Source organism: Gracilinanus agilis, chromosome 6 (assembly GCF_016433145.1).
Source record: "Gracilinanus agilis isolate LMUSP501 chromosome 6, AgileGrace, whole genome shotgun sequence".
NCBI classification, from domain to species: Eukaryota; Metazoa; Chordata; class Mammalia; order Didelphimorphia; family Didelphidae; genus Gracilinanus; species Gracilinanus agilis.
The window spans coordinates 131,967,817-131,980,360 of record NC_058135.1 but is presented as its reverse complement, the minus strand read 5'-3'; positions in this window follow the sequence as shown (position 1 = coordinate 131,980,360).

Here is a 12,544-nt window from a genome sequence, read left to right as displayed (position 1 = left end):
ACTCAATTACCTTTTATTATTTGCTGAAGATTCGACGATAAAGATGCAGTCTTGTACCAAAAAAAATATGTGGAGTTGTAAAGATGTCTCAGCTATAAGCTTCCAGGAGGGGTATTTGTTTGTGGGGCACTGAGAGAGTAAGCCACTTGCTTAAGGTCACATAACCAGTAAGTGTTAGAATAAGCCAGTCTTGAACTCAAGTCTTTCTGATTGTAGATCCTGCTCTCTGTCCATGATCCTAGCCTGCTACTCACTTAGGAAGACAGCTAAGTGGCAGGATGGATAGATTGCTGGGCCTGAAGTCAGGAAAACTCTTCCTGAGTTTTAGCCTGGTGTCATATGTATGTGTTATGTGATCTTGGGCAAGTCACATAACCCAGTTAGCTGCCTCAGTTTCCTCATCTGCAAAATGAGTGGGAAAAGGAAATGCAAACCACCCTAGTACCTTTGTCAAGAAAACCCCAAAAGTGGTCATGAAGAGGTTCACACAACCTACTCTAGTAGGTGCTTAATAAATGCCTGCTAGCTTGAATTCTGTCTCAGACTGACATTGAGTAGCTTTAATATTACCTGGGATGACTTTTTCCTAAACCCCTAAGTTCAAAGGCAATTTTCCCCCTGCTCTGAATGTTTTGGGATGAGAGTTATATCTTTAAAGCCCCAAGGTTCTGGGGGTAAACATTGTTTAATAGGAAAAAGTATTTCATTCCCTGGTTATCCCCCATTTACATGAAAAAAGTCAATTACTTGGGAAACAAACTATAACACTGACCAGCAAAAAGTAAGAACATCTTAGTCATTTGGGCTTCTGGAACAGCTCGATGAAGAAAATAATAATTCTGGTATTAAAATTGCTCAGGTTTCAATTACCTTTTATTATTTGCCAGAGATGTAGTGATAAAAGTGTAACCTAAGACCAATCAAGTATAAAGTTATGAAGAAGCTCCAGATAAGTTTTTCAGTTATTGCTTCTAGTAGGGAAAGCTGTTTCTGATCTTGGATCCAGAGAGAGAGAGAGAGAGAGAGAGAGAGAGAGAGAGAGAGAGAGAGAGAGAGAGAGAGAGAATAAGAAAGAATGTGTGTGTGTGTGTTTGTGTGTGTGTATTTGGGTCCGTTGGAGAGATGATCTTCCTCTACCTGAGTTTGGAAGGTGGTGATAAAAGTCAGAAACAACTGACTAGCTCGGAAAGAAACATGGACATCTGCTATCAGTGTAGGTATTGTGGGAAAATCTGAAAAGTTGTCCCATTTATTGGCCTATTACAAGTCAACATAGATTCCAAAGGATGTTTTACTCAAAGACTTTTCCTTGTGATGTAATGCAGGGTTTCCATCATGATCATAAGAGTCAATGGTCTAATTTAAGGACTTGGCCCATGATGCAGTTTTCTTCTTTAAGTCCCTGGAGGAGGGACTTGCAATTTGAGGGCAAGAAGCCTAGAACAAGAGTCAGAGGACTTTGCTTCAAATTCCTGGCTCTATTCTTCCCCATCAGCCTGACTTTAGACAAGTTGTTTAATGTCTTTGGATCTCAGTTTCCTCAACCATAAAATGAGCTTAATGGTATTTTGTTGTCCTTACCTCATAGGACTGGCATGAGGGACTGCTATAAGAGAGAATTTGTACCCATAATGTCCAATAGAAATGCAAGTGATTACCAAAAGAGTGAGAGGGTCATAAATGTCTGATTTAAGAGCTGTCAGGGACCAGTCACCTAGTCAAAGTACATTTTATTTACAGAAGAAGAAAATTGAAGCTCAGATAGGTCAAAGGTTTTGCACCAAGTCACACAGCACCTCAGTAGCAGAGCCGGCATTCTCATTGCCACCAATGATGCTGTCTCTACTGCTTTGTATCCACCTGATACAATTGGACCTCTGGCTTAAGGGGTAGCCTTTCAAAACTCTCCTCTTCTTAAATCCTTACCTCTGGCTGACATGTAACTTGTGCAAAGCCAGGAAAGGAATGTTGCTGGAGGAAATTGGAGAGGTAGGGCAAGAGAAGGATTGTGGAGCTGAGGGACTGTGGACATCTGTCCATCCTGTCTTCCTGTATCTTGCTCAGGAAAAGGCAAAAAAGCACAGGGGTAAGATGAATCAGATTGGGTGGCAACTTCAAATAATGCAGATACAGGACATTGCACTTATCTTTGAAGAAGAGTTCAGAGCCTTAACTGAGAATTTTGGTGTTTGGGGGCAAATTCATTTGGAGTGGGGTGAGATGAAGACTCCTGGATAGTCTGAAGCTGGTACATACACCATGCCACTTATTCTATCCATCCAGCATTGTTTAGTCTAGGCAACAAACTTTGATCAAGTGATTATGCTGGGTCCCTTGGGGAATAGGAGAGTGGAGGCATGCCGAGGAGCTGAGCTTCCTCTATAGAGGGTACCAACATCTGCAGGTTGGGTCAGGGGAGGGCATGTATCCTCTCTGCATTGCTCTTTCTTGCCTTGTGGTCCCTCCTCCAGTCAGGAAACACCTGGCAGCAAAGCTATAAGGAGGAAATGTATTCTTCCCCTTCCAATTGAGTATCCTGGATAAAACTTTTGCCACTATATACTGATTCTGCTTCTGTTCCAATTACAACTGCAGTCTAGATTTTTATGGAAACTGAAGTAATAGGTCCTCAGTGCCAGCTAAAGGCAAAGTTCTAAAGCTGATTGAATCTACTTCCAGAATCTTCTTTCTTCCATCTCTTTGACCCTCCTTTCCCCTTTCACTCTTTTCTCCTGCCTCAATTTTTTTTACCCATCTCCTTCTAGGCTAGTGCTGTGGCCCTGTCTCATACATTATTAGATCATGGGCAGCAATCAAAATACAGATACAGGGGGGCAGCTGGGTAGCTCAGTGGATTGAGAGCCAGGCCTAGAGACGGGAGGTCCTAGGTTCAAATCTGGCCTCAGACACTTCCCAGCTGTGTGACCCTGGGCAAGTCACTTGACCCCCATTGCCTACCCTTACCACTCTTCCACCTATGAGACAATACACCGAAGTACAAGGGTTTAAAATTAAAAAAAAAAAAAAAAAAGATACAGGGCAAGGAGCCAAGAGTAGGGAAAGTCCAGCTCATACAATGAGGGATCAGTAGTGTAAAAATAATACCGATAAATAATACTAATATATCATAAAGTTTGCAAGGCACTTTATAAATATATATATACATATGTGTGTGTCTATATACCCATTATAAAGGTATATATACACACATTATGTATATGTGTATGTGTATTATCCTTACAATCCTGGGAGTTATCCTCATCTTATTGATGAAGAACATGAGCCTGAGAGATAGCAAGGGATTTGCCTACTAGCCAAGCTAGTAAGCATCTGAAGCAAAATCCAGCACTAGATTTTCTTGACTCTGAGTCTTGCATTTTCTCCACTATACCATCTAGTTGCCTCTGGTGTTAGATGAGGGGAACAGAAGTGGTAGGGATTGCTTAGCTATGTACTAGTAGAACAAAAAAGGGACACTGGATTGATAATTGGGGGTTCTGGGTTTGAATCCCAGGTCTGCTACTTTGTGATCTTGGGTAATTTAGTTAGCCCAGTTAGCCTCAATTTCCTCATCTGTAAAACTGGGATTATACTACTTGAACTACCTGTTTCAAAGGATCAGTGTAAGGATCAAATCAAATAATATATAGGTAAATGTTTTGCATACATTTTGCATTATAACATATAGAAACCTCAGTCATTTTATTAGGCTGGTAGAAGAAGCCAGGGATCTAGGCAAGAAATTGGGTAAGAGGGGTCCTGAAGGTAGACCATGAGATTGTTTATCAGGTACTGAGCTATAGCTATAAGAATGAAGCTTTTGGCCAAATCAAATCAACATGGAGGATTGGAAGACTTTGAAAGTATCTTGTCCAATATCAGGACTAGTCAGAATATCAGAATGTGGGGGAGCTTGAATCTACAAGCTGAGGTAGATCGGCTCATTTGGTTGTAGTAGGGATCTGAGAAAATTCTAATAAACTCATTCATACTAAGGAATTAATGACTGGATGCATTGGTCTTTCTAGGAGTTGTCTTTGTTCATTCTTCATTTTCAAATAAGACCAATGACATCCTGATGAATGATGTCTTGAATTGAGTGTGAATTGGATTTTAGTGGGCAGAGTTTCACAAAATGGTCAACTCTGCTCTCTCTTCTAGAGTCATCAAAATCTAGTGGCAAGAGAAAAGTTAGGACAACTGGTGATGGCCTGGGATGCAGCGGATGGCCTTGGCGTCTTTGATGCCTGACCAAACTCTTGAGTGCTCCACAATGCTTGCTTTAGCTGCTTCCATGACCATTGGAACAAATTGTTCTTGTCCACCCATTCTGCCAGGAGAAATCTTCACATGCCTGGGGTAGACATACTCCTGGGTCACCAACAGGTTTAAAGCCTGTCAGTTTTTGTCAAATTTGTTTAGCCCGTCTGCTAAGATAGTTTTACCAGGGTGTAACTGCTGTTCATGCTACAGCTTCTTGGAGCCACAGCCAAGACTTGGGTGACAGGTAGATAAAGAGTTCTGGAGAAGACTCAGAAAGCCCTCACACCTGAGGTGCTAGTCCTCTCTGAATACATCTCATGCTCTTCCTAGGAGTATTTATATTTTAAAAAGAGAAAGGGGCTCTCCTTTAACACAAAGAAATAAACAGTAGAATTTTGAGCTGGCAGGAATCTCAAGATCATCTAACCCAACCCCCTCCTTTTAAAGATGAGGGAATTGATCCATGTGGACTGGAAAGATCTCTAGGAATTGGTGCAGAATAAAAGGAGCAGAAGCAGGAGAACATTGTACACAGAGACTGATACATTATGGCACAATTGGACGTAATGGACTTCTCTACTAGCAGCAATGCAAGGATCCAGGAAAATTCTGAGGGACTTATGAGAAAGAATGCTATGCACATCCAGAGAAAGAACTGTGGGAGTAGAAATGCAGAAGGTAAGTATTTGCTTGATCACATAGTTTGATGGGGATATGATTGGGGTTTTGATATTAAAAGATCACTCTACTGCAAATATAAATAATATAGAAATGGGTTTTGAACAATGGTACATGTATAACTCAGTGGAACTGCTTGTCCCCTCCGGGAGGGGAGAGAGAAAAGAGGAAGTGGGAATTGTGAATCATGTAACCATGGAAAAATATTCTAAAGAAAAAAAAAAGATGAAGGAATTGAGTCTAAGAGAGGAGACACAACTTACCCAAATCTTGAACTCTTTCTATTACCCCTGTTAATCACAGAGGCTGACCTGGGCACCAATGCAGCAAAATCAAGCTTCTCTCGACTTGTTCATCTGCATTCGCTATCAAACTTAAGTGCCCTGACAGCTGGCTAGGCAACCATTGTTTGAGGATATTACAAAGCTTGTAAGAGATGGAGATCCTAATTAAAACGATGATGAGAGGGCACTGGAAACATTAGCAAGTCTTCCTCTGATGTAGCTCCAACTTGTTTTTTTAACATAGTGCTGAGTTCATAGGAAGCATTCAGTAAACACTGGAGTGATTGACGTCGAGACGATTGCACCATAGTACATTATTAGGAAATGATTATTATTCCAAAGTGCTTGATTACCAGTAGCAATAATAGCACAGCTCCTCATAGCTCTCTAGAGGTTTAGGGTTTCAGGAACATTCTCTCACAATGATCCTGCAAGGCAGCCAATGCAAGCATTATTTTCTTCATTTTATGGATGCTCACAGAGGCAAGGGGGCAGGATCTCCGGATTTGGAGCTGGAAAGAAGTCTAGAAAATATCTAATCTTACCCACTAATTTTATAGGGAAAGAAATTGAGGGACAGAGAGGTAAGCAATTTTCGTAAGGCTACATAGATCATAGTGGCAAAGTCAGGACTAAAACCCAAGTGTCCTGATTTCCAGTTGGGTTCTCTTTCTATTCTACCAGACTGACTCCCTTGGGGAGGTGTGTGCAGAATTCAGATACATGGCTTCATTCCCCCTGAGAAAGTCAGGAAACTATGCATATTCCCACATTTAGCAATAAATGGGGACCAGAGAGTGATGTAGCAGGAAGCACTCTGTGTTCTAATCCTGTCTCTTCTAATTAACTGCTGTGATGACTCTGAACAAGGAATTTCCCTTCTCTGTGCCTTGGTTGCCTTATCTGTATTCTCAGAGGACTCCGCTGTAAGATTCCTTTCGACTCTTAAATTCTCTTAAACCAAAGCAAGGCATTAATACTTATTGGGTATCCAAAGAGACCGTCTCTACTATACTGCCCTTGCACTGGTCTCAAACTTATTCTGGTGGTGAGAAGGTGTAGCTCTAATTTGAGAAATTAGGTCTGCCCTGGAAAGTAGACCAATTAAGAGTGGCCAGAAGGCTGGCATTGCTTTATCCTCAGGAAGATAAAGTGCACTGGAGCCTTTTACAAATGTACAGGTCTAGTGTAACAGTCATCTGCCTTCTTTACATAAGCCAATTATGATTTGGACAAATAATTAAAATGTGTAGAATTCCTTTGGTGTTAGGGGCTGCATCTAATGCATTAGTCCTATTTAAAAACAAAACAAAACAAAACTCTTCCTTTTTGTCCTAGTAACAACTATAAGACAAAAGAATAAGGGTTAAGTAAATAGAGTTAAATGACTTGCCCAAGGTCACACAACTAGGAAATGTCTGAGGTCAGGTTTGAAGTAGGGTCCTCTTGACTCCAGCCCCGGCACTCCATCCAATAAGCCACCAAGCTGTTCCCAACAGTCATTCTTGATATTTCTGACTCCTCTTCCTCTGTTTTTCCTTCCCCTTTTTCCCGTCTTCTCCTCCTCCTCTCCTTCCCTCTGGGAAAAGGGGCCTAATATAACCAATCAACCTGTGTCACTAGGGCTGTCATTCTCATTTTCACTCGTTCCTTTAAGCTACTTCCTGATACAAATATCAGGGTAAGCAGCTACATCCCATAAATGAGGCCAAGTGTCCTCATGTGCTTGAGATTCTGCACAAGTGAAAATGTCTTCTTTCATTTTCTGGAGCTGTTTTTAGGACCAATTCATCAGCATTTGCCAGATACTTTTGGAGAGGGAAAAGCAAGAATGGAATAGCTATAATGCCTGCTTCCTTTCTTTGGTCAAAGTGCTATGATGGGTTAGTTTGGTGGCCATTCTGCTAGACTAGCAGCTGAGTCTGGCAGTTGAATGCAGTTGAAGAGCTATTGTTGGCACCAAGAGACATAAGAATAACTCCCTAAATTTGAGACCTTGGGCAGAAGGAAAAAGGAGAGGGAGAGAGAGAGCTACCTCGCTGGGGACAATTTTCCCAAACCTTGTTCTTACTTTTTACACATTTTTCATCCTTTCCCCCACCTCAGTCTCTGAACATACAAGATCTTTAAAATGGCCACATCTTTATAATAGTCCATTCCTTCTCTCCCAGGATCTCCAATCCAGTCCAGGTAGCCAAGGGAGCTTATCTGTATTTTGTAGCTCTTATTGTTCTCCCTAGACAAACTATAGGTTATTTGCTAACCTGTGGTCCCCCAGGCTCCAGATGGATTACCCTGAAGTTTCTAGCCCATAATAACTGGGGAGAATGGAGAAATAAGGGCAATTATTATTGGCACCCAAAATATTCGACTGCCTGAGTGAAAACTTAATGGGCCATTTTTATCATCAAATTTACTTCACATACAAAACTCTAATCCTGCTTTTATCGCTGAGTCATGTTGAGCAAATCATTTCACCTTCCCTACTCTTTGGTTTTCTCTTCCCTAAAAGGAAAATGTGAATGGCATGATTGGTTGCATTTTATAACTCAACACTCGAGTGAATTTAGAACCTCCTAGATGTGGTCCACCCCTCCAGCAGAATAGACTGAGCTCCAACTGTATTGTGTAACAGTGATTCAGGACCTCCCACAAGTCCCCTATTGAGGGTCTGTCTACTCAGCATGTTGGTTGTCTTCATTTATGTCAGCAGTTCTTTGTTCTTAATTAAAAAAAAAAAAAGATAACTGCATCTTAAAATTGGCTTCTTTTGTAGTTTTGTGGACTTTACACACTTAAAACCTTTGGTGTCAGGGGCTGCCACACTTAATGAATTCAGTAATCATTCTTGATATTTCTCACTTTTCTTTCTCTCTCTCTCTTCTTCCTTTTTTCTCCCCTTTTTGTCCTCCCCCTGGGAAAGGGGGCTCACTCTAACCATCCTGTATCACTGGGGCTCACTAAATCTGAGAAGGAGTCCAGAGATTTCACCAGACTGCCAAAGGGTTCCATGACACAAAAGAAAGTCAAGAACCCTGAATTTATGTGTATGATTATTTTCTTCTAGTATTAAGTTGACTTGTTTATTGTTGGGCAAAATCTCATATTTAGAGCATGATTATCTAAATCACTGGTTTGAGGCATTTTAAGAATGGTGTCTTTCTTAGAATCATTTCCCTAAATTTTTTTGCCACTCTGCTATTGCCAGAGTCAAAGTGGAGGAGAGCTACATCAGGGCCATTTTGTATCTTTCTCTGTTCCATGGTTTTCTCGAGTCAAAGAATTAGTTGCCTGGAGCTAATCTGCTTGTGATGAGGCTCTCTATACCAGCAAGGTTGGTCCTCAATCAGTGGTCACAGCCTGTTGCCAGAGTCTTGCTGGGAAGTCTTTCTGGTTTGGTAAAACTTGCCAGGGCATGGCCTTTGAAAATCCGAGGTAATCTCCATGATACAATGACCATGAGAAGAGGGACTGTTTTTTTTTTTAAATAACATCATATAATGGAAGGACTTGTGTATGTCTACCTCCAGAGAAAGAACTGATAAATAGAAGTAAGTATTACACAGTTTTAGTCTTCAGAATTCTCTCTTTTTGTCCAGTAATGTCTTCTCTAAAAGCAGGAGTTGAAAGAAGGAGTTAAATGAGGATTTAGATGTTACAAACAAAAAAAAAAAAACAAATAAAAAAAAGAAAGAACACTGAATTTGTATACCAGTCTCCAAGTCACTCCCTCTTTTAAGGAGTTCAGTACCAACCTCAGTCTCTTTTTCTCTTCCTCAACTGCTATTCTCATTATAAAAGAATTTACTAGTCAAATGGATGCTCCCTCAAAATCTCTAATTTCCCAATTCTACAGTCTCTTTATATCCCATGTTCTATTCCTTCATTCCACCTTATCCTATATTCCCACGAATGCTACAACTCCTTAGTTAAAAACTCAGGAATTCCTCTCTCTGACCAAAATAGCCTCTGATTACTTCTTTCCCTATATCTAACCTCTCTTAAACTCATTCTTCACCTTCATCAACAACTCTGATCCTTCTATCCTTCAATACTTTCTCAGACCATTCTCCTTGCTTTGACTTTACTTTCCTCCTTCTCTCATCTTAATCAATGAAGAGTTAGCTCAACTCTTCATTGTATCCTCATCTCAAACCCCTTGCCTTTTGAACTAGTATCATTTATTTTATAATTGCATAATTATAAATGACTAAAGAGCTGAGTCTTTGGACCTGAATCTTCTGACACCAAGGCCAACACTTTCTCAGTTTAAATGGAAGGAATACAGAATTTAGACTGATGTCATGACTATTTCTGACTCTGGATAGCTGCTGATGAAAAATACCTCCTTCCTCTTGAAAGAAAGGTGATGGTCTATAGAATGGGCCATATATTGTCAGTCATGGCCAGAGCACAGGTTTGTTTTTCTGAAGGAAAATGTTAACCTTTCAGAGCTTATCTTTGCAACAAAACTTGGGGAAAACCCCGGATTCCTTTGTTATAAGTAAATATTTTATTGGGGCTGCCATTAGGAAGTTACAATGCAAAACCAAAACAAAAGTATCAATAACATTTTTTCAGTTCATTTCTTCCCTCTGTTGTGCCCTTTGTTATCAGAGTTGATTCTCTGTGAAGGGAAAAAGTATACATTTAAAAAAGAAAAGATAGCAATAAAAGTTTTTTTAAGTGCACGAAATACTTTAGAATTCTTTTCTTTTTTGTAAAGATATTCTATTTAACTATTACATGTAATAATTATCTAAAGTTCTATGATCCAAATTGTCTTTCTCCTTCTCTTCCTTCTCTCTTCCTGGAGATGGTAAGCAATTTAATTTGAGGTATACATGCAACATCATGCAAAACAAATCTCCATATTGTTTATTTTTGTAAGAGAATACTCATATAAAACCAAAACCCCAAAATAAAACCCAATTAAACTTATGTAGCTGGAAATTTGATGCACCTGAGCTGCAAACTAAAGTGAAAAGACATATGCTTTGATCTGGATTCTGACTCAACAGTTCCTTCTCTGAAGGTGGATAGCATACTTTGTCTTAAATCCTTTAGCATTTTCCTGGATCATTGTATTGCTGAGGATAGCTGAATCTCACACTTGATCATTCCACAATATTGCTGTTACTGGGTACAATGTTCTCCTGGTTCTGCTTATTTTACTCTACATCAGTTCATGTAGGTCTTTCCAACTCTTTCAGAATTATTTTCTAAAAATAACTAGCTTGCTTGGACTTTAATAAATATTATTGGCCATATTGATGGATTGATTGACTACTTAATTTAAGTACCAATCGGGTTGAAGAGAGATTGCCTTTTTGGAATGCTAAAAATATGGATAAATTTCATTTCTGGTATAGTTTGAAGGACTTTTTTTGTTTTTTTATTGTCAACATTTCTGTAGGAGCATTAGAGAATCTGAGGATTACAAATTTAAAGACATCCCAGAGGGCATCTTGTCTAATCTCATCATGTTATAGATGAGGGAATCATAGCCCAAAGATGTTCCAATTCTCTCCTATGGAGAAAGTGGCTGGGAAGAGTTGAACTGAGATCCTCTGACTATAAAAGTCTCTCTTTTCCTCTGTACAATGGAGATTAATGTTAGAATATGTTAATAGCCTTCCATGAGTTTCTGAAGTTGATAGTTGGAAAAGGAGCTTACTAGTGGATCATATATGTAAAGAAAGTACAGGGATTGCTTCTGGTTAATGCAAAAAAACTCTTCCTTTCATACACACTCCCACCCCTCACTCCCCTCACCCCATAATGAGTGTCCAGCCAGACAAAATGCATTGTTACTTTTTGCTGTCAAATCTGCCTTACAAATCTGTACTTAAGCAAATGCAGAGCCCCAGAATAAATGAAAAAGGAGGCTATTTGAGGGAATCTCCAAGTCAAATATCTTCCTATCTAATGAGCTCAGAGGCTTTGTGTCTGAGTAGGCCAAAGCTACTGATGTTTTCCTCCAGTTAAGGCAGTGAGATTGCAATCTCAGAATTTAATGAAAATGTCCCCTAAAGTATTTCTTCAATTAGGTTGTGTTGTTACTTGGAGGTACGTGATGGAGTTTGGGGAAGTTGGTTCAATTTACATTGTGGGATTAGAATGTGATGAGGGTTGCCATGCAGGAATGTGTCACCAGAAATATTCATTTTCTTGCAGCCCCTTGGTGCCCGTAGAACCAAGCGCCATGGGTCAGATGGAGCTGAGGCTCAGGACCAGAGTGAGTAGGGCAGAGTGGAAAGGCATGATCCCTGGAGTCAGAGAACCCAAATGCAATTCTCAGCTTTGCTATTTATTATCTCTACTACTTTGGGAATATCATGTCATCTCTTTAGGAGTTGGTTTTCCTATCTATAAAAGGAGGATATTGGACTAGATGCCCAGTCGAGTCTCTTTCATCTCTAAATCTTATGAGAGCAAGGTTGTGTTCTAGGTATGTGTTGATGAGGTTTCTGTAATCAGAAACTTAGCATTAAAAGGAAAGGTAACAGATTCCCCCTGTCTCCCTTACTCCTTAGCAGGGTTGGAATTTTTTTTTAATACAGGGGTTCTTAATCTGCAGTCCATGAATTAAAGAAAATTTTATAATTATTTAATATAATTGACTGTCTTTGAAATTTTCTATTTTATTTTATGCCTTTAAAGGGAATTCATAAAAGACACAAAAAAGTTTAGGAACCTCTGGTGAAAGGACACATGGGGCTAAGATGATCCTTTTGGACTCTTCTGGAATTATGGTTAGGCGTTTCAATGAACTGATGCTACCACTATATGTTAAAGCAATTTCTTCACTCTTCTTAGTGAAAGCCATCAATGCCTATCACTGGATGGCTTTCTCAGTTCTGTTCCTCTTGGGCTCATTAAAAAGAAAAAGCCAACAAATCAGAAATTCATTGTGATGCATTTAGACATAAACCTTGATGCTATTCTGTGAAGGACATTCGATTTTCATTTGAACAGCTATCTCCAGAGATGTTCAATGCGTTTAATTTTAATTAGGCAGTTTTTTCTTTATTCGTTTGTGGGTACATGTGTGTTTGTGCAGTTTTAAAGGCATGATATAGGGAGGGGACCGGTAATTCATCTCTCCATGGCTTGCAAACATCCCTGGAAACACAGTGCTAGTTGAGAATCAGGGCTTGGGCCCAGATGCACCTTTCCCATGGGAGGTGACCTTGAGTACTTCCTACCTGGATATGCTGCATACAATACTGGAAATTTTCTGGAAGGGAAAGCAGAGACCTCACATAATGAGAGTCAGAGTATCTACTCATTTTCCCTCCCAGTAGGTAGAGTCTTTG